The 21408-nt window shown below is 40.4% G+C and overlaps 1 long non-coding RNA gene across 1 annotated transcript in view; it reads left to right on the top strand.

Annotated features, from left to right (window-relative positions):
* Window positions 1–3931: 3931 nt before the first annotated feature.
* LOC117754545 overlaps window positions 3932–21408 on the top strand; it is a 40765-nt gene continuing 23288 nt past the window's right edge. The window contains exons 1-2 of the long non-coding RNA XR_004612462.1: window positions 3932–4484; window positions 4821–4926. This is a non-coding gene — a long non-coding RNA (uncharacterized LOC117754545). The remainder of the gene's footprint in view (window positions 4485–4820; window positions 4927–21408) is intronic.

Raw genomic sequence — 21408 nt, 5'->3', positions numbered from 1 at the left:
GTTGCCTCTGAAATCTGTTTTTAAGACCACAAAGGAACTGTGTAACAAGGTCGGATTTAGTTTATATTGTGCTCTCATTGAGTTTATACTTTAAGTTGTGTTGAATCAAGTTGTCTTAAATTGATGCAAAGAAAACTATGATGTTGACTAGTTGACTTCTATAGGAATAATGGTTGTGTCTTTAATGCTTGTTTGCACCAACCTGGAGCTGCCCCATAAAAGTTTAATTCAACCATAAATATCACCAACAACTACTTGTTTAGTGGTTCCAGCTTTTTTCAGATTATGCAGCGTTTACTCAGGGCCCCTCACCACAGTCTATAGCCTTATTGTGAACATGAAATATCAGCAGCTCAATCAACAAGTGATCTTGTCCAGCACAGACCTTTTGCATCATTCAACATAACGGACACTCCAGTTATTTATTACTCGTCGTTTCCTTGCCACCTCTGCCTGCTCCGTGTGATGGTTTTAAAGTAAAACCCCAAACCTCAGGAAACCCCTGAGTCTGTCCCTTTTAGTAGTAACCTCACTCTTGCATTTACTCAGGTACTGTAATTAAGTGTAATTTCAAGGTATTTACTTTACTTGAGTACCTATTGGAGGCAAATATTGTACTTTTCACTCCACTATATTTTATTAAATTATAAATGGAAAATATAATCAACTTATAAATGATGATGGAGCTACCAGCAGGTAACTAACTGCAACATTAAACTATAGTGTAGTATAGTTTATAGTATATAGTTTATAGTATAGTCTATTGTTAAATTTTTATTCTGATTCAATCTACTATGTCCACCCTATTTATATCAGCAAAATGCAATAACCTTTTACCTGAACAGTGCAGATGAGAATTTATATTAGTAACTTAGTGAGACATAGTTTTTTTGTTTTCTTTCATCGTTGTCTCCCTTTTGAACAGCAGCCTGCAAAGTAGTTCCTGACCGAACCACTCCATTTTGTATCACTCCGCCCACAGGTGATACGTTATTTATTTATTTTTTTTCAAAGGCGGGTTTATTTGAAGTGTTTCCCTCCGCCATGTTGCCTCTAATCGCCTGAAACACCCTCAGTGTGTTGTTTACACTGTTCTTTCTAATATTTCTGGACATTATCTTTTAAAATGTTCACTTATTGCACTGGAAGCTGTTTTCTTTTTCTACTGGTAAATACTTGGGACCTCCACCACCTCCTGTAAAGAAAAAGAATAACACCTGGAATAACTGCTTCCCCCCTACAAGCTAAGTGCTGTTTGTGCTAACACGTAGCATCTGTCTTCTATGTTTGTGTTCTTCATTACATCGGTAAATTAGCCTAAAGTTGTATTGTGGCTGCTGCTGAGCCTCTGTTTACATTGTGCTCTAAATAGTTATGGTCTTTTCCTGCTGCTCGACTCCATATAGCATTTCATAAGAAGAGATCATTGCTACACTATCAAAATGTAATTTTAGCTGTATGTTAATAACACAGCTGAACAGAGGGGGGTAATTCACAAGTAGGACCGTTTCTTTGCTTTTTAGCTGAGTCAGTTCGTGCATGTTTCAAACTTTCATTTAGTTTTTTAGCTTGTTTGGTTCTTTGTAAATCAGAGACAATGTTAATCCCTTTATTTACATCTGTGATTCTCCTGCTTGGACAGTTGAAGTTCAAGCTGTTGTTGCAACCAGATATTCATTGTGCATATACTGCAAACTGAAAAATCAAAAGCTACAAGTGTTTTTCATTTATACCATATATATAACTGCGTAGGATTTGCCTCACGTGCTTATAATAATCATGGTTTGAATACGTGTTTTGAAGCTAAAATACAGCTTTTATAAGAGTTTGATGTTCAAGAATTGTTTGCTTTTGCAAGAGGGGCATGATGTTTTGTTGTTGGTGTAAGGTTTTGTGTTTAGTATGTAGAAAATAACCTATAGTGTCTAAACAAGCAGATCAGAGTTTTAGCGCTGTGTCATCTGTTTTGATCTGCCATGCTTCCTGCATTTACAAATTCCTCAACTGCTGCTGTTGCTCATAGTGTTGTCCATAAGTCCCAACTTGCAGTATTCATCCATTTCTCACTTAGTACATCATCATCACTCCGCAATCCCTGCTGTACTGACATTTACTGATGCTCACAGGGATTGAAGTGACTACATGTTCTGCATTCACCTTCATTCCTACTCGAGCTGACTCAAGTTGAAACATAAAAATGACCCATCGTTGATATTTTTGAATCAAATGAAATCCTGTGCAGAATACGTATACTAACCAACCAAAACATTAACTCAAGTAAGTGGTTTCAATGTTGCGGCATATCAGTTTACTTTTGACTTGAAGCAGTGGAAACCAATTGAATCTACAAAATAACTTCTAAATCACACTACTTATTCAGAATCACTCTTTCAAAACAGGTCACAATTCTAAAACCAGTTACCGGTTTGTAACATCTCAGTTGTTCAGGTAATTTTTATGGCATTCATATCGATTGCATCTCTCTCTGACCCTAACAAAAAAATCATTCATGCTCATGAATGTGTATATGTTTGTGTGTGTTTGTGCACCTCTTTTTGAAACGACTGGCATATTATAATCTACGGTGTCCCCTGACCATTGTGGACAAGCTTTGTGGAGGGAGATGATCCCATTTTGCTTCTGTTGGATGAATAAGCACAGATGTCAACCTTTTCACTGTGACTCTGCACCTTGTCCACTCATTAGTAATGAAAACTGTTGCCTTTTGTTTCATGCTGAATATTTTCCTCGTAGAAACAAAGGCGAAATTCGCATTCATTGCGTGAAGCAGATCTCTGCAGATAAAGCCAGGGCCAGCGCTGTCATGCTCTGAACTTGCTGGCCAGTGTCTGGTTGGCCGACAATTGCTCAGTCCTCCATTCACGAACCGGAGCATTAACAAGAGTTGACTTGTTACATAAAAGTTTACCTGGACCTCTTAGTTGCCTGCTTTACCAGGTGGAGTCATATTGCTGTGACACATGGGCTCCAGCATTGGTTTATTTCTGCTCCCACTTTACCGGGACAAACTTAAAAGCCTCTGTCTTCATGTCAAGTGTCTGCTGGGTGAGAAACTCATGAACCAAGGAGGTAGACGTGTATTATCAAGGTTCTGACCTGCCCCAGCCCCTCTTCACTCCCTCTGCTTCTTTCTTCCCACCAGGATGGAGTGACAGCCTGTCACTGTGGCTGCTCCACAATACGGCTCAGACCCCGCGACTATTGTGGCGCTCAGAAAAAGCATCAAGGTCCTTTTCTCTTTTCGTTCACTCCTTTCTCTCTCTTCTCAAAGCAGAGAATCAATCAGATGTACACACACGCACACACATGCATACACACGACTCACTTCTTCTCCCTTCCCTCTGTCTATTCAACAGCCAGTGATCATTTAGACTTGACATGTATTGTGAAAAACTGAGCTGCTCTGCCTCTTTCTTCTTCTCTTTCTTTCACTCCCTTTCTCTTTCAACTGTCTGTCATTAATGTCCAGGTCTTACAATATATGAACAGAGGAGAGGAAGAAAGCGAAGAGTGAGGGATGAATTGATGGATGGGAGGATAAGCACTCAGTGTCTTTTCTTTAAAGATTTGTTATTGTACAGTACTGTCTCCCAGTCATTTTTGGTTGGTGTTTCAGTCTGAAAGCCCGTCCACGTGCTCTTTTGTATGGGAAAGCAATAAGGCCCCATTGAATGAAGCTGAATGGACCTGCCATCCTTAGGGGCTGAGGCCTGAGGACTCCTATTCTTTAGCCCCCAATCTAATTGGAGCTGAAATGAAATGGAGGTTTCTTATGAAAATAGGCTTTGTTTGGCCGCAAGGCTGGTAATTCATAAACAATAAGCAGGGCCCCATTGTGTAGATAATAATATATTCATGCTGCTGGAGATGGGGAGAAGGCAAAGCGAAGGCTGAGGATATATAAGGAGGATAGGCAGAGACAGGGATGGAGAGTGGAGGGATAAGAGGAAGGGGAGGAGGAAGACAAGGGGCTAATAACAAATAGTGGGTCAGAGAAAATTGGTAATGGTTGGGTACAGGCAGAGGACTTATTAGAGGAAGTCAAAAGACTAAAAGTGGGCAGGAGTGAGAAGTGAGTGGGAGTTAGGGAGGTGAAAATGACAGGAATCGGATGACAGACAAGATAAAGAAGGAGGCAAGGAGGGAAGGAGATTGGGAAATGGTTTCGAGTACCTCCAAGCCTACAGGTGACCAGTGCGGCGACAGCAGAGGGGGTAGAAGGCAAGTGTGTGAGAGTATCATGAAAATGAATAGGTTGGACTGTGCAAAGCTGTGTGGACTTGAGAGTGGTGGAGCTGATAGTGGATCGGTCAAGTGCACAGAGAGCTGAGCAAAGCAGTCAACGTGTAACAGGCGAGCGTATGAGAGGAGAGACGAGAGGAGAGCAGCCTGTCTGCGCTGGTATAAAACTGAGAGGAGGGCTTTCACCGCCTGGAGACGTGATGGGTGGCTGGGAAACACAGGTGAGCTTTTCCTGCCTCTCAGACGCATCAGACTATCTGTCATTGTTGTAATCTGTGATCGTGCAGATCAAAGCTGCCTCACCGCGATGATCTTCAGCTGAGTCTACACATTCTTGAAGAAGTTTCTGTGTTTGACAAGAAGAAAAGTGCTGGACTTCTATGGACTTATGTGCTGACTGAGGGGACCCAGCTTCCTGTGTCTTCTCTGAGCATCTGATCCAGTTCATGGAGAGTGATTTTTGACAAACTGTTCGACTGGAGACACTGATCCCTCTGAATGCTTGTGCCGCAATCTCGACTTCCAATTTTTGTCCTTTTTTCAGAATTTGAGCAGAGTTTTGTGACAGTGGAGGTGAAGTATGATGAGGACATGCATACAAATATGAAACTGAAACCTGATTTGTTTTACTGCGTAAGAGGGTGAGATGGCCCTTAACCAATGGTGAGTAAACTTGACCCTGTTCGCTTGGACTTAAACTCTGTGTGTGTGTGTCTGCGTATCTGAGTGTGTTCGGGGCGTTGCATGCAAAGTAATTGCTTATCTGTGGTCCACAGTCTCCACCAGTTTTCTTTCTCGTGAAATAAAACATTGAAGTTATTACGTTAACCCTGTGCACAACTTCTTAATTGTCAAGGTGACACCATAATATGCAGAATATCATACAAGAGTGAGAAATGGTATTTGAAGGATTTATTTAGGATAATAGCAAACTTTTTTACAAATGCGTTTCTACTTTTACCTACCTGTGTTTACCTGGTAAGGTGTGTGTGTGTGTGTGTGTGTGTGTGTGTGTGTGTGTGTGTGTGTGTGTGTTTAGCCTTTTGGCTCATTGTGAATGGATCATCAAATGTGGAGAACAACTTGTTGGAATTAGCAATTGTGTGACAGGGAAGTTAAAACCATCACTTTTATCTTAAGAATACGAAACACAATCTTAAGTGTATGGTTAAAATGAGATGACTTAAAGGTTATTTGAAGAAATTTAAGTCATATAATAATATAAGAGAAATCATGAAGTTGTTATTACCAAAAGAGTTCATTAAAATGAATTTAGTCTCCTCCATGTTGGTTGTTGTTATGTAGGATTTGGCCAAGAGGTGGCGGTATTTACTTGGATCAGAACAGTCTATGATCCAAACGTGTGATCCCTGGACTGTGTCGGTTTTAGTTTTGAGCCACTAGATGTCAGTATTTATCAACTTATAAAGCAGATTTGCTGCACCGCTTGCATTACACCAAATTGAGCGTAAAACTTAAACAGAAAATATGCGCGTATGAGTCTCTGCAAGGTGTTTGTGCAAATTATTATAGACCTGTAAAATATAAAGATATAAACTTAACATCAAGACATTATGCAACAGTAAATTAGAGCTGTCAGTTGATAATGCTTCATTGATGCTTTAGATATTTTAATTAACACTTCTTTGACTATCCAGTGGAGGAAGTCCCAAAAAGAGAAAGAGAGAGAATGCTTTTGGCTGACGTTTAGACTAGATTGGACTGTAAAATACAATATTTGATTGCATGTCCCAGTAAAGGTCATGTGTTTATTCTTAATTACATGGTTACCCCTACCACGAGATGGCAATCGCACATAGTAAAAGTGTGTGTGTGTCTGTGTGTGTGTCAGGGGCATGGAAGAGGCTGGGTGTGTATGCTCTCCATGTACATATGCATACATATCAGTGTATCTTTACAATCACATTAGATTTTTGTATGTATGTTTAAGTGTCTTTTACATCTTAACCTGTATTTAGTAAATCCCTGTGCAAATGGAGTTGGATAATTCATGGCTGCAGGTCCTTGTTTGTGTGTGTGTGTGTATTTATTTGCATGCAGCAAAGTGGTTGCTGGCGGTGCTGGTCACTACAAGTGGCTGGCATTTGGAGCCTGGTAATCAGGTTGCGGGCAAACCGGGTGGCAGCGTTCCGAATGGTTTGCTGGAGATTATCCCAAAATTATCCATGAATTATCCCCCAGAATTACGCCATTCCTGTCAGGCCTTGTCCATTGATGGAAGTGGGGAAGAGGGAGAATGTTGGACGAAGAAGTGTGAGTGTGTGTGTGTGTGTGTGAGTGAGCACGTTGTCGGGGAGATTTGGATGGAGCAGTGCTGGTGTCTGTCACGGAGCGTGTATTTCTGTCTGTGTGTGTGTGCTCTGTAATGATTCTGGCAGTGTTGGTACATTGGGGTAATGGAGCATGTTAATCCACATCAAACAGCTATTAGCAGCAGATTTTACTCATAAAAGTCACCAGTTACAGGAAGAGGAAGGACACAAAATTAACATACATCCAGCAACCTGTGTAGGTTTTTTCCCGTCTCTCATGGCAGCCCAGTGTTTTGTTTTCCAAGAGGCATTTTTTTTTTGTGCCAAAAGAAACACAATTGCGCTCAAATGCAACAGAAGTTTGGCGCTTCGCCCTCCAACTAATCAAATCCCTCAAATCTGCTTCAAACTGCTGTGTAAATGTTGTGTATGTCAACATTGTCATGAAAGGTTTTTATTCCCAGAGCTGCAACTTTTCAAGCCATTTGGAGCATTGTGTCGAATTCATTTCTGTGTGGCTGCTGTTACTGCACACTGTGCTGTCATTAAAGTCTGGATGGATAGAGAGGGACTACTTGCCTGCTTGTGCGGCTGCTGGAGCCCCGGGAGGATGAATAGTGCCGGTGAACCTCTCTGCGATAAGTGTTCAGTAAACAGGTCAGTGGATTGTCCTGCGAGGCTCAATCTGAGCTATTTTCCCTGAGTGAGACCACAAATTATCCTCCGTATTCATCCCATAAACAGATCACAGCCAGAGCAGAAACCACAGTGTAGTTGTGGCTGTGTTTGCATGCTCAGTTTCTCTGTTTTCTTGTTCATCAGCTGAACACAGCACCGGCTGTACATGGGAACCACAATATGGGAAAACACACGCACACCTCTCACAAACTCAACAACAAATTCCAATTGCAGCTCTCGTGAGCAGCAGAGGAAAGCACAACTATTAAAGATGAGAAAATAATTAGATGTAGAGCAGGTGCACGTGCAGGATCATGGTGAAATATCCTCTGGTGAGGAAGACGGAAATGGTGAGAGGCTGAGGGGCAACGAGAGGGAGAGGCCGAGGTGATGAAAGGTTAAGTACCCTTTTTTAATTGTTTTAGTCGTGGCTGGCTACTTCCTGCAGGGCCTTGTTCCTTGACCCGCTGGTTAGAGGAGAGAGGGGGGAAAAAAAGGTTTAAAAAATGGGAGGTAGGGAGAGACTAAAGCTGCATGTGAGGTTGCAAGGTGAGAGGTGGAAGAGCTAAAATGGGAGGAGTATTTGCCTCTGGCTGATGGGGAACAATTGGACACACACATAGACACACACTTCCCCCCCCCCCCCCCCCCCCCCCCCCCCCCACTCACACACACACACTTGAACCAGAAACAAAAATGGACATTCTCACACACACACATGCACACACAAACATGGAAGCACTAAGAACTACAGTCCCAGCAGGCACATGAACTTCAGTGCAGTAGTTGCCATGGAGACACACTGAGTTGCTGACCCCCCGACTCCATTTTTCCTGCCGCTTTGCTATTGAAAGAGATGATTGACAAGTGTCCAAATGTCAGCCAACCCAGCCGGCCACACAGATGAGGGGCAGCCATTTTATGTCACTTTCACTCACAGGGAGGAAGGTGCGTGTGTGCATGTGTGTGTGTATAGTGTAGATACATATATGCATGCATTGAGTGTGAACACTGAGCAAGTTGAATAGCAATCACAATGTCTTTCTATTGAACAAAAAATCACCAAACATACACACACACACACACAGAGACTACATGTTATATATCCACATGTAAACATAAATATCCTGGCTTGCAAAATTTAAAAAACGCTTCACGTTAAAGCTCTTTTGTGTGCGAGGCAGGGTCGTATATTTGTTTTTTCTATTGAGTGGTGCTGATAACCCATTCAGTGAAAGGCTGGACTGATTGGTGGTGGCTGTTTTTAGTGTTAAGTCCTCTGCTGTGCTGTGTGCATATTTACATGCACAGCACTGATGGACTAAATCTGCATGGATCCACTTATTCACACATCAAATATGATAAACAGTAGTTTAAACACTGCAGTTGGCCTCCCTCAAAGACATCCACATTGTCTCAAGAAAGCTTTTTTCTTATTTCCGTGTATTTTTTTAAACTCTTTGGTTTGTGTATCCTCGCTCCCCTTTCTTACTGTCTCATTGTCTGCAGGCTTGAAGGGATCGGTGTTATCTTGATCATCCACAGCAACACATTAACCTCTTCTCTCTTATCTCTACACTGGTCATTAGTGCCAAAACCCTTAATGTCCTATTGACAAGGGTCACAGAACTCTGTGCGTGTGTGTTTGTGTGAGAGCGTGCGTGTGCGTGTGTTGAGTTATCTTGGGTGACATGCGGTTGAGATCTGCTGAGTTTGTGATCTGAGGCGATAACATTGTGTGTGTGTGTGTGTGTGTGTGTGTGTGTGTGTGTGTGTGTGTGTGTGTGTGTGTGTGTGTGTGTGTGTGTGTGTGTGTGTGTGTGTGTGTGTGTGTGTGTGTAAGGATAAAGTGGAAGATGGAACATGCTGTAATATTTATTCAAAGAGTATTTGATATTATGAGGCATCACTCCTAACTTAAAGAGGTGATAAAACATATTAATGTACTTTTGTTTCTGTGCATTTTAAAAGATCCTATTGAGAAATATTTTCATTCGTTTCAATATTTATTGACTGAATACAATGTATTTGTGCTAAATGATGTACGTATATTAACACGCTCTCCTCCCACTTGAAGTCTTTGCAGTAAAATGCAATAATACAAAAGCCAGTCATCAGGTTTGCTGTGAGGCCATTTAGAAAGTACTGAGGGAAAATAAAATGCACTTCCTGTCTCTGACGCTTCTGATGGAGAATTACACTCCAGCTCTGTCAAATGGCTGTAAACAGCGAGTATATGGCAAATTAAATATAGTCAATGTTATTATGTCTTGATGCACAGCAATCAAACCACTTACAGCAAGTAAGCTCAGCACCTGCCTTTAAAGCTGCTTGTGCATTTTGAGGGCTTTTGAAAAGTAACAACAAAATATACATTCACATAAATCCATTCATTAAGTCGTCGCTTTTCACATGAATCTTTTCAGGGTCACAGGCGCTACGATAATTGTAATTTCAGAATGAAGAAAAAAATATAAATAATAATATTGGTGTTTTATTTCGGAATAAACCCATTAAAAGCTGACTGACAAAAAATAAAATAACATTTCTGCCATTACATGAGTTTAGGCGTTTAGTTTTTAGTTAAGTGTTTAGTCGCTAAATGTATTTTGCTGAATGTATCGGTCTTTATTTTGTCTCCTCCTGGCCCTGCGTGTTACTGGGGCTGACAATCTAACAGGTTAAAAGAATAATTGGAACTCTATTTACCCCAAACAGCCTCTCCTCTGCACATAATTACATCCACTCACACACATGTGCACAGACACACTATCACATACTGAGACACACTCAGTGAGAGAGAGAGAGAGAGAGAGAGAGAGAGGGAGAGGGTGAGAGAGGGAGGTAGAGCCCCTGCACTAACATTTAGGTAGTAACAGTCATCTGTTTGAGTGAACCCTCCTCTTGTCCTCCTCTTCAGTGGAAAGCACTGTTAAACCACCGGCATTCACTCAGAGAGGAATACATCCCGCATACACATCGTGCTTTAGGGTGTGGATGTATTGCATGTGTGTGTGTGTGTGTGTGCGCGTGTGTCTGTATGTACAGTATGAGAGAGACTGAGAGATGTGTATGTGAAAATATCCTCTGAGGTGAGGGCGTCTATAGCGAGTGAATATCTGTAATTTCTGAAAATGCTGTATAAGAGGCCTGCAGCTAACAATAGTTTTCATTCATTACTCTGAATTAGTATTTTTAATAAACTGACAATTTAAATAAATTTTAATTTTAATTCTATTTCCCAAATGTTAATTTGACATCTTAATATTGCTTTCTTTAAATTCTGACGAATAGTTAAAAACTCAAATATATTAAATTGAAATCATATAAAAGATAACAAAACATCATTGGAGAAGCATTTTTACATGATAAATAAGTGAATTTTCAAAATTGCTATCACTTGTTTTCTTGGCTAATTAATACACAGATAATATATAAAATCTCTATTTTTGAGGGTCCAAAATTAGGTTATAATAAGTTTGATCATAAACATACTGCAGTTTAGTAAATTTAAATCAATGCTACGTTATAGAATAACTATATCTGTAAATAACTGTATTTACACACAAAAGGAATTTGACTCTGGATTAGAAGATACACATCACAATAGACATGCAGCCAAAACAAGGGAAACAAGACTCATTAAAATACCTATACAACCATCATATACTGACAAAAGGTGTAAAATATTATTTACAGATATAGCGGGTGAATATCTTTTGGATGTGATTGGATTAAAGAATCAATAAGAAATTTTGTTGAGCATTATTTCACTATTTTTTGATAATTTGTAAGTAATAAAAAAAAGTAATCATTAGTTGGAGCCCTTCACATCTATACCTATTTAAATCATATATAAAGAATAATGATGACAGCTGTGCATGTTCTTGCACAATTGTAGGTTCAGTTGCGCAGTTATTTTGGCTATTTTAGCAGAAATAAACAAAAAGCTGATATTTCAACACATGTTCAGCGCAGCTGCAGGTGAAGCCTCTGTATCAAGTCTCTTACAGGTTCATGGTTTCAGCCTGCAGCTCAAGTGATGCAGTGCCCGTGCTCGGACATTGGTGGCGCTGCTGCTGCATTGTGATTAACGACCGCTTGCTGCAGCTATACAGTGGATCCACTCCCGGCCCAGCATTACATTAGGAAACATTATCTAAATACTCAACAAAGTGAAATTGAATTTAGGGGCTCCTTCTTCTGCCTCCCCTCCTCCCCCTACCCACTCCTCCCACCCTGCTGGTTGAACTGGGCCGCTCTCGGACACAATTCTCTCCTTATTGTTAGAGCGAGTCAAGCAGGATCCTCTGCTCTTCATCCACTCTCAAATTGAATCAGTCTCAATTTGACCTTTTTATGTACCAGAATCTTCTACAGATGTACAGTATGTTCCTGCCCATAACATTTGACACGTGTGTTTGTGTGTGTGTAAGTGTGTGTGTGTGTGTGTGTGGGAGTGTGTGTGTTTGTGCATGCCCCATACGTGTCCCTGTGTCAGCTCGCATTGCTTACAGTGAAGTGGGGAGCAGCATCTCCCTATCTGCTGCAGAATAGACCAATTAGTGTTTAGCAACAGAGCAGGAACCCATGTGAATGTGTCATTGATTAGCAGGATTTGGCTAATCATTACATCTCATGAACTCACCCGCTAATGTCAGCTGGATCTCCTACAGTACGCCTCCTTCTCCTCACTCAATCCATCCTCCCAACTCCTCTTCTCCTTTCAGCTCCCTCTTCCCGTCTCTTTCCGCACTCGTCTTTTTCGCCCATCTGTCTCCGTCTGTCTTCTCTCCCTTCCTTCCTCTGTTTTTCTTCCCTCTTCTGAATTTCTTCCTTCCTCTTTTCGTCTTTCTTCTTGTTGTTTTTTTCCCAACACTGGAGGGTTTACAGTAGAACGAGCTGAGCGGATGCTGACTTCCCTGCTCGTACACCAGAGAGGAAAATAAGAATCTGCACTGCTGCTGATCTATAAAGCCAATATTTACTTTATTAAACAAAATCAAATCTTAATTAATATCTCAGTTCCTGACATCTGTTAGTCAATTTCATACTATTATTATCACTTTCAGTCACATAAAACTGTTAGGGTTATTTCTTAAATAAACTTGTTTAATTAAAATCTTTTAGGTCAAAACTGTGAAGAAAAGGTTGTTACAGAAAAAAAAAAACGGACATCCTTATTTGACTCAACAACAGTAAACCAAGTGAAATATTTAATAAAATGTAATTTGCTTTCAGAAAAATAATTAGTGTGTCAGAGCTCTGCAGCTAAGAATTTCTTACTTTTACTTAATCTGTTGATCGTTTTCTCCATTAATTGTTTCGTCTAGAAAAATACCTTTTTACATTTTTTTCAAAAGCTCAAGGTCATTAAAAAGCTTGTTTTAATCAATTATCACTTCAAGATTTCACATCATGATGATTTTTCATTGTCTTTTGCTTTTGTGAAGTGAATATTTTGAACAATTAATGCATAGTCAAATCGCTGCAGATTATTTTGCTGTTGATCAACTAATCATTTTGGTTATAGTGCATTATTATTAGTATTTATCTCATGACTCAAGTATTGCAGTTACAGAAAATATGTAATATTAGAGATAATTAAAGTTTGGCAATTGTGGCCACAGTTGATTTTGAGAGCAGCTACTCAGATATTTACTGGATGAGCAAATTAGGACAAAGAGTTTTTAATTCTGGTTTTGAATGAGAAGAAATTAAATTAGCTGTTTTGGAGGTTTGTATGGTGTGTAATAGGTATTAGTTATCATATTAATTAGCATCTGTTTGACACAGTATGGTGGCCAGCTGGGAACATGAAGGAGGACATGCAGTGTAAGTGTCTGTGTGCATGTGTGTGTGTGTGTTTGCGTGTGTGAGTGCATGTATGTGAGAGGTTGCGGGGGGGAAACTCGCAGCGTTTGATTTGTTGTGTTGCTAATGTGACACTGATTATACAGGTCAGAGTAAAACAAAGCGGTGAGACGCTGCAATGCTAATACAGACGCTGTGATAACAGGGTTGTCATCACAAATACACACACACACACACTCTCAAACACAGATAGACAGATATATCTTCACGTGAAAGTATACATGTATTTACACATATATGTGCATTCTTGTGTGTTTCTTGTGAAACGTGCGGGAATAGACAGCAACACACTCGTGACACATGACGCACACATTAACAGTTCATAGAAAAACATCTCACAATGACTTCAACAACCACACTGAGCCTTTTTTGTAAGAGGTAGACTGTTGCCATGGAGAAAGGAGGTTAGTGAATTTGACCTATGCTATCATGCTAGCTTTGGTCCCGCAGCTGTAATTTCAAATGAGAGAGAAAAAATAAAAGAATTCTCACTGAATTGATTTATCCCTATGTTTATGAGTAGATAAGTGCAGTGATGCTTAGATGGAGGGTTATTTTCATGGGGTGACTCTTTTGTATGTATTGTGTTTATCTAGGCCACTGTTGATGTAGGGAGTACTGTAGCTCTTTTTCTCACAGCAGGGACCCTCTTTTTGTGTTGGTGTGCGAGTGTTTTCTGTACGTGCGCCTGCGATTTGTTTGTATTTGTACGTGTGCCAATCTCTGCGGCAGGTATGTCAAAGACATGGGAGACATTGTGGTTTATGAAGAGCGGAGCGTGATCAGGCGGCCCCGCAGCAGTGAAAAAATCGGTCACTATAGGATGGGAAAAGTAAAAGTGATTAAATAACCTGCTTTGTATTTTGCCCTGATTAAGTCACCGCATAACCTGGTCCTCCATTTTAATCGGAGCCCGTCTTGTGGCCTTGGTTCAGCTTGCATTCGGAAAATAAAACCCATCTCTTATTACCTGTGGTTGCAGCCAGTTATACATTATTTGACACAATTAGCCATACCCGATGTGTGTGTGTGTGTGTGTGTGTTGTATAACAACATATGAGAGATGACAAGAGAACAAATAGGGAGCCAAGACACCGTTGTCTGTCTGGGTTTCGGGGTAATTTACCGTTTAGGGTGTGAGCGTTGGTCGAGATGGGTGGGGGATGTGTCAATCATGTGTTTGACAGGGCCTTGTATAGGTTGTCATGTTGCCCGGCAGGCGAGGCAGAGGAGCCGCGGACCCGGGAGGCCAAGCCGGGTCAGCGTCTGCCCTAAATGGACCCCTCGACAGCATGGGGTGCAGATAGGCGATGCGTTGCTTCGAGGGGGTCAGCCCAGGGGTGATTCAATTCTCTGTGTTTGGGCGTCGGGAGATTGTGTGCTCACCTCTGTCAACCCCACCACACACAGGTCAGCAAAAATAAGATGGAGAATCACAACAGCAGTGAGAAGGGTTGAGACGGAGAGAGAGGGAGACGGAGAGTAGCCCCTACGTGTGTGTCTGTGTGTGTGTGTGAGCATGTATCTATAATTCACCAAACAAGGTTGTCTGTCTCTCTTGTCCTTCCTCAGTCTTTGCAGGCAATAATACTGGACGCCACTTTGCCTCCATGTTCTCAGTTGACCCTTAAAGGCCCCAGTGGGTATACCGGGGGGGTGACTTTGCTTCTGCACCCAGGGAGACTTCCATATTCATTGTTTCTTTTTTCATCTCTCCATATACCTCTTATCTCTCTTTTATTGTCCCTCTGTACTTCACTCTTTAACTGTCTCTCTTTCAACTTTCCTCCTCAGGGAAACTTTTCACCTTGCTCCTATAAGCTGTGGATGCTTGTGCAGGTCAGTGTTGGATATTCCTGTGTGACCCATCTTTATTGCAGTATAATACAAATCAATCAAGTGCCAATTCTTTTAGGTTTGGCTTTACCTTGAGTTATGTCAATAACAAAGTGTCACCTGTGGAGGTCAAGCTTTTTGCAGATGTGATCAGTTCGTGTTGAATGACTTTTTAAACATAATACTGTATCTGCTGAAGGACAACGAAGTAGAAACTCAGGGTATTGTGGACCGAAGCCCAACTGATACAGTTCTTTGAAGGCCTACGTCTGTTTGGATATTTGACGATTTAAAAATACAATGAAATATTGGCTGATTTACTGTATATACATTTTTCAACAACATAACAGCGATTTATATTTCGATCTCTTGCTCCAGACAATCTCTGAATTTGACCTCAGTGCTGTACGCAGAGCTGTCCACCTGGGATCAGATCATCCAAGACGACCAGGTCTCAGACATATGGGCCATAGCAGTGATTGATGGCTTCTTCAAAGCACTATGATGTGATTTCTTAATCAGCTATTCATAGCATTTTCTTCTGGAAAATGTATGTATGGTCTAACGGTATCAATAATTGGCACCCAACATTACTGTCCTGAGTACAAGCTACATAATAGTGACACTGGTGAATCCATAAAAACAAGCACCAGTCTTTGCCTGTTCAATTAATACAAAAATTGATTTATTAGCTGCTACAAATCCTGATATTGATTTGCCTGGAATCATCTTAATTTAACTGAAAAGTTGAGCTCTGTTATGTTTTGTTTTTTTTAAAGAACTTACACACATCAACCATATGCATCCTGCCATTTCTCGTAGCAATGGCTTTAAATGTGTTAGGGGAGCATATTGTGTGTGTGTGTGTGTGTGTGTGTGTGTGTGTGTCTCAGAAAAACCAGTGGGAAACACCATCTGGTTGTGAAGGCCAGAGGGCCGTTGGAGATGCTGCCCTGCCCTTGTCAGTGGCAGCTGTGTTTGTGTGTGTGTGTGTTGCACATTTATGTATTCTTGGAGCTGTGTGAGTGTATGCTTACATGTGCTCACTAATTAAGACTGTTGTGGGTGTCACCGTATGAGCAGACCAGTAACGGCCATCATGTGTTGATACAGTTCCTAATCAACTAATCTGTTCCTGCCTCCTGTGGTGCTGCAGCAATGAACTTCTGACTTGAATAATCATTTTTGTAATGAAGTTCTCGGCTCAGTTTTATTTTCAATTAAATGTTATTAAGTTGAGAGCTGAAACTAATAATTCGATTTTGTGGTAGATCATGAGCTGGGTCACAGATTGAATGCCAAATATTGAACCAGTCGAGAGAAACTTTTTAATTATTGTTGTTGTCAAAGTGTGGACAGCCTTTTTTAATTTTATGTACTTCATGTGACGGATTGTTGAGGTGAGATGAGATGTGTCATTGCCACCTTTTTATTTATTTTTATTTTTTTACTTCAGAAAGGTTCATGTTTAAATTGAGACAAGAACAAGACATTTTAAGTATTTGGACAGCCCCATATGTACAGTATATGGTTTTCTTTTATTTCAATAAAAAACGTCTTACAGGAAGTTAGTTGTGAGTGACAATCCATCAAAGGAAGCCTTTAGTAGTCATGGTGAGCAGGGACTCTTCTAAAAACCTTCCCTTTTTGGGTGTTTAAAGATGCCATATGTTTTCCTCCGCCTCCAATTTGGTTTCAAGTGGTAGTTGGTGATAATCGCTTACCAGGCAATTCAGCCACTGTCGTATTCATAAGACAAGAGGTTATAATATGCCCTCTGAGCAGCCATAATATGAGTTTAGTAAAAATTAGGCCTTTTCCTAATTCTAACATTTAGTCAACTTCTAAAATCTAGCTTAACACGCCGAGTGTCTCTTCTGTTCTTTTTCCTCCTCATCTGTTCTTGTTCATTCTATGCCCCCCTCCTCTGCAACCCCCATCTCTCCAATCCCAAGGGCAAGCCAAAGGCTGACAGCTTTGTTTGTGTTCTCCACTAAGTGATTTTTAATCAACTGGTCTGCATGAGTCGTCCCAAGGGCCAAAGCAGCAGAGGCTGTGAGAGATTGAGCTGAGAGCTGCTGATTGGCTAACTGGTAATAGTGGAAGTTAGAAGAGCTACAGATGGACATCCACGGTAATCCGGCTAATTCTGAAGATGCCGTCGATGTGTGAAAACACAGTTTTCACGCTAAAGATCTTCATTCATGCTGAAATGTCTCTTGCTCTCTCCTCTAACATATGCTGTGTTTTGAAAATAAACATCTCTTTATACTCTTCTATATATTGTTCAGTTTCTCTTCAGCCCACACTGCATGTAGCTACACCACTTCAAATAAAGGTTTAGTGTAACGGTGATGTTCACAAGTAGCTTTTGCTATTTGTAGCTGACTGTTCAACTGAGTCTATTTTCTGATGGCTGAGAGTTTCTGTTTAGTTGCTAAGTCAGAAAGAGAAGTCATTTTTCACCTCATGAAATTGACCCTTTGCAGTCCTTGTTTATTCAACACAATCAGATAATTGATCTATTCAGTCTTTAGTTGTAAGATGGCACACAGACTGTGCCTTCATGTCTGTACACACATTCTAAAATTGATAAAAATTGATCAAACTGAATTGGCACAAAATAGCAGTTTGTTCCTGGTTTCCACAGCTACCTGCTGAACTGAATTATCAGTCTCATGATTCCAAAGGCATTATTTAGAATCAACATAAACCCACCTTATTACTAACATCTGTGCTGTGTGATCAGCTATGTCAAAATCTAAAATGAGTTATTGGAGACTCAGCTGCATAGCACGTCATGGCTGACTTCTGGTTTACGGTTTGTCTCAACTATTCTACAACAAACACGTCTCACTCTGTTTCTTGATTTTCTTTTCTTAAAGTTTCCTCACATAATATCGGAGATGAACACTGGTTTTTAATTACTTTAATGATTTGAAGTATGTTTAACTGATGCACATTACTATTGAACCTGGTGGGCCTGATTCTGGAAGTTCAAGCCGCTGACTATCATTCAGTTTGGCAAATGATGGTGAGGAGATCTTACCCGTCATCTAAGTTGCAGTGTAAGAACAAGTAGGGAGTGGGAATGAAAAAATGCACCATTACACGTTCGTGTGCCATCAAAATGATTTAGAGCTATTGTAGTTGCCTTATGTGGCTTTTTTGTAGATTTACTCACTCTGAGGACAGTTTTATAAGAGCTTTGTTTTCAGAAGAAAAGCTGAGTTATATTTTGAAGCCGAGGCCAAATATAGAGAAAAATAGGTGAAATTTAACTGTCTTTTAAAATATGTGATGGTGTGAGCTGGTATCAGCCTGGAACAAATTTTAGAGATCAGGGGCTGAATTTGTATGTTTGTGTGCCCTTTGTGTTATTCTATTCAACCAGAAATTTCAGGCTTTTCAATGGCGGACAATGATGAGTTCAGGGTTGCAGGTTTAGAGAGATCACTGAGAGATCACTTCCGTAACATCCTATTAATAGTTATGGAAAATAGTTATTGAAATTATTGTTGACTGCTTTATATTTTGCTGTATATTTACAGGATCTGTCATCTTGAGTAGTCCGTTATTAGCTGAAAATATATAGCACATCTGTTTCAATTTTCATGAAACTGACAATAGCGTGATACATATGACTATCCGAGGTAAAAGATTACATGTACCGTGGTCGATGATTTCTTCCAGATTACTGTCCCCTTGTCACGATCATGAAAATGTCAGGTTTCATACAGAGGCTTCGCTGTCACTCAGCTGACATTTTAAACCATGCGGAACGCTATAATGTTCAGAGTGTGTATTGGTGGACTGATGGATTGTCGTCTGGCGGCTGTCAAACTGGAGGCGTCGGAGTCTATGATGCCACTTATTAGGAGACAGGATTAGTCTACAGATTATTTATGTTTATTATTATGTATGTGGTAATCCACACGCACAGTGGCGACAGAGATTCTCACCTTATCAAAACAAGCAAGCATCAAGTGCATCCTCTCCCCATATAGAGCAGATGATACGTGCAAACATAATGCACATAGCCGCTCTCACGCAGCTCCTGAATCTGTCTGTACTCGGATGTGAGAAAACACAAGTTAAGGGAAAGCAGGCATTAAAGACAGCATCCTTTTACCTTGCTGTATGGCTGCTGCAATGTCATATAGACAAAGATCTGGTATATGAATGTAATCCTAGTACACAAAACGAGAACGGAACAACAACACTTGTCATCCTCTTGTCTACGAATCAGTTGCTGCACATGGAGTAAAAGGAAAAAGAGAGGGGCCGTGGCCTGAGGTCTGTATTCAGTGTTTTAACTCGTCCCATTTCATTCAGCCCACCCTGAGCATGTCAAGGTCTCCAGCCTACAGAGAGATGGAGAGAGTGGGTTGAGTGTTGCAGTTCAGGAGCACAGGGGAGTCGGGTTGGGGCGTCGGACTAATAAAGGCTTGTACTTGTTTTCCTATTGTTAAACAACATTCAAGGAGAAAGGCAGCTATTAGATCTTCAGATTGAAGTTAGAGATGGGAAATGATGGGGGGAGCAGCATCTGTATTAAAAAAGATGATCCCTCCTGGCATCACATCCTTCATTCTCTGTCATCCTCCTCTCTTTTGAAAAAGAGTGAGTAAAAATCCCATTAATTTTCTGAATATAGATTTCGGTTAACAGTCATAATTAGTGATATTGGAATTAAACGATTTTACGATAACCGCAGTGTCATAACGTCATGGTTTCATAACTGTAAGAATTGTAAAAACTACGATATCTAACTGTGGTGTCCTGCCTCTTGCGAGACACTTAATTTGTGTGTGCGCCGTGCGGGGAAATCTCTCACGAGTCACGTTTTGTGTTTGCGAACCACTGGAACTGATGTAACAGCCTTATTTCCACCAACACTGGCCGGAAAACTCCATCACAGAAATCCTTGTTTACTTTCGGTTTATGAACAGCTCCAGAGCGGCTCACACACAAACACACACCCTCTCTCACTCTCTCTCTCTCTTCCTATTAACCATTAGGTTACCAAATGTAGCCGAGAGTGTAATTCACCTATACTGAGAGGTTATAGTATAATAAGGACATAAAGAATGTGGCTTGAACCAGGACACGTTTAGTTTTTCACAACTAATCAACATGTCGCTCCCAAAACAGAAACAATAAAAGTCCCAAACAGATACACTGCTTATGATGACAGGAAACACAAATTCACACAAAAACCTTCCACAATAAGGCAACTAAATAAAATAGCTTACATAAATTACTTTTAAATAGCCAAACGTTACACTATATACACTAACTGCATATAGTTGATGATAATAATACATATTTAAGTTTATTAGCTACGCCTCAAGTCTGTGTTACATTAACACACATTACATTGCACATTGCACATTCTCATTGCACTCCTGTTTTGCATATCTTTTTATTTTATATTTGTTTTTTTCATGTGTGTAGTACTTATTGTGTTTTTATGTTTTATGTTCCTTGTATGCACCTATATACCAAGGCATATTCCAGGTAGGTGTAAACCTACTTGGCAATAAATACTTCTGATTCTGATTCTGATTCTGATATTATTAGCTATATATAAGCTATATATTGCTTGTTGTGTGTCTTTTTCCTTCTATAGTGTTGATCATCGTGAAAACCGTGAAACCGTGATATTTCCTCTGACAATAATCGTGGCACCAAAATTTCATATCGTCCCCTCCCTAGTCATAATATTGTAACCATCCAAGGTAGACAAGCTACTAGATGTGAAACAATGTTATGTGCTCCTGTAGAAGCCACAACTCCGAAAGATATCAGCTGTGTATGAAGAAAAACATTTTTATTTGTGCTGTCAAGGAAAAGCACAACTTTAGGAAATGTTTATCACAAGTGCAAAAGTCATGTTGGCTCCGATCGGATGGTGCAGCGTTACATTATGTTTACCACAGAGCAACCATGATTTCCCTTTCATGCTGTGGTTTTTAGAGATTGGTTAAAACAAGGTTAAATTCAAGATGAAGCGCACTGAAGTCACTGGAAAAGGATCACTTTCAATAGTTTATGGGATGTGTAGTTCCTTTACTCTTAGCCAGTTTTTCCATTTTCCAATACTTTTTGCCCCGAATCAAATGATTTACAGTCACGATTCAATTCATCACTGGTTCCAGGCTTAAAACTCTTTTTAAAAGGATTTTCTGAAACGTCAGTGGAAAAAAATAAGTGTGAAATTTACTTCCAGAGCCGTTTTTAAAAGTGGGCGGTCACTGTTACGCTCAATATATTGAGACAAACTTCTGCTTCCTTTTTCTGTGGCTGGATTTGTTCTGTGATTTCTTCAGGGTGCACCGGTTGCTCACATTTGGACAGGGCTCTGGTAGAAATGAGATTAGTGTGGCTCAACTTTAGCACCAACAGACCATGGCAGACAGTGGGATGGAGTGAATGCACCTAGCATCCTATACACACACATACTCAGCTGTTTGCTATCGTG

This window comes from Hippoglossus hippoglossus, chromosome 21 (genome assembly GCF_009819705.1).
Source record: "Hippoglossus hippoglossus isolate fHipHip1 chromosome 21, fHipHip1.pri, whole genome shotgun sequence".
NCBI classification, from domain to species: Eukaryota; Metazoa; Chordata; class Actinopteri; order Pleuronectiformes; family Pleuronectidae; genus Hippoglossus; species Hippoglossus hippoglossus.
Note: the sequence above shows the minus strand (reverse complement) of the source record. Positions and strands in the feature narration are given on the sequence as shown.